This window comes from Elephantulus edwardii, unplaced genomic scaffold, assembly GCF_000299155.1.
Source record: "Elephantulus edwardii isolate Elephantulus edwardi_28Jun2011 unplaced genomic scaffold, EleEdw1.0 scaffold00008, whole genome shotgun sequence".
Taxonomy (NCBI): Eukaryota; Metazoa; Chordata; class Mammalia; order Macroscelidea; family Macroscelididae; genus Elephantulus; species Elephantulus edwardii.
Window position 1 is genome coordinate 13,843,653 of NW_006399758.1, and position 1,923 is coordinate 13,845,575.

Below are 1,923 nucleotides of genomic sequence, written 5' to 3' on the forward strand. Positions count from 1 at the left end.
GGGATTCCATTCACTCATTGTTGCACCCTTCTCCCCGCACAAACCCCTCCCCCACCGTTTGCTCCTCTCCTTGAAAAGCAAAAGAAAAACTCCCTCCCCAAACCCCCCCATCCCCAAATATAATCCACTCTGCAACCCTCATTGCATACTCCTACGATAAAAATAATGCCCTAAAATATATACTTTTAGACTATTCTCTCCCCCATAGACTTCACTGTTCTTAACTCTGGATAAGGTGAGTCTCACAGCTTTTAATATCCCAGTCACATTGTCTTTGTGGACTATGCTGTTCTAATTGATTTTGGTGTCCACAGATGCTTTGGTCCTAAATTTCTAGACCCAGCAACTCACTTCCCCAAGGTGCTTGTTTATGGCAAAGAAGTTGGAATAATTTATGGTGACACTGATTTAAAGAAAATTTTTTTTGACGAATAAGTTTTGGAGTCTCCGTTAACATATCATAGGTGAAATTTAGCTTCCATTCATGAATTGAGCAATTATTCTTGACAAAAGTATTTTAAAAGAAAAATATTTACAATGGCCTCAACAGTACTTAGTTCAGCTCCTACTACGGCATCTCGTTTTGCCCTGTCGCAAGTGGATAGTGGCAGTGGTTCAGACTTGGAGCCTGGAAAAGGCAAGGGTCGAAATACAGGAAAGTCTCAAGTTTTAGGAAGTAAATCAACTACAAATGAGGGAAAAAAAGAGAAAAGAAGAAAAAAAGAAGGAACAGCAACAGAGTGAAGCAAATGAGCTTAGAAATCTTGCTTTTAAGAAAATCCCTCGGAAATCCTCCCATGCCATTTGTAACACTTAACCTAAACTTGCATTGTCCAACCCAGCACAGAAGGATTTACAAGAATAAAATTGGCAAGAGTGGAGACAAAGAGATGAGCAGCTGACATCTGAAATGTTTGAAACAAATCTTGAGAAGGCACTATTGCTAAGTAAATTAGAATATGAAGAACACAAAAAGGAGTATGAAAATTCTGAATATACATCTGAATAGACAAAGGCTATGAATAAAAAAGATTAAAAAATTATCATCAGGAAAAAGATAAGCCTCTCACACTGTCACTAAAAGACTTTCAATCTGAAGATCAAGGTAGTAAAAAGTCCAAGGAAGTAGGTCTGAAAGATGGAAGAATTGAACAACTAAAGTTGGAACTTGAAAGAAAAGATGCTGAAATCCAAAAGCTGAAAAATACCATCATGCAGCGGGAGGCCAAGTATAAAGAAGGCAAGAAATGCACAGTTATTGAAAATGTTCCAGGAGGCTGAAATGAAAGATAAAGCATAAATACTTCCGCAAGTTGATGAATCACAAAGTATCAAGAATGAGCTAACTATTCAGATGACTCCACTTCATGGTGCATTAGAACAAGAAAGATCAAAATAAAGTAAAAATACTACGAGCAGAAAAGGGAAAAGACACTCTGAATCCGACCAGTGTAGGTGATTACATTAACCTTTGAGGTCTACACAAATGTTAAAACTTTCAGGGTTTTGCAAAAATGTATATATTCCATGCTGTGCAACTGCTAGACTATGCCGTTTTTGTGGAAGAAACTAAAAATTACTAGATCACTAACAGTCTATAATTTTATGTTCTTTTGGCTTAAAGTGAAAAGAAGAAAAAATAGAATTCCAGCAGAACTCAGTGAATTCCAGCAGGACTCAGTGATTATTGTTTACTGTCCATACTTCTTACCACTTTATTTTCTTATCCATCAATAAAATTTACTCTTCCACAAAAAAAAAAAAATCCTAAACAACAACAACAAAAAAGCGAAACCAACCTCACATTCCTCAAATAAATTCCACTTGGTCAAAGTATCAAATTTTGGTCAAATATCTTTCATATGTGTTGTATGATATTTCAAATATTACATTTAGTATTTCTGAACACATACCCAGTAGAGA

General features: G+C 36.0%; 1 pseudogene; it reads left to right on the forward strand.

The window, feature by feature from the left end:
- Positions 1–537: 537 nt before the first annotated feature.
- Positions 538–1,459, forward strand: LOC102872216 (annotated as a pseudogene).
- The last annotated feature ends 464 nt before the right edge of the window (positions 1,460–1,923 follow it).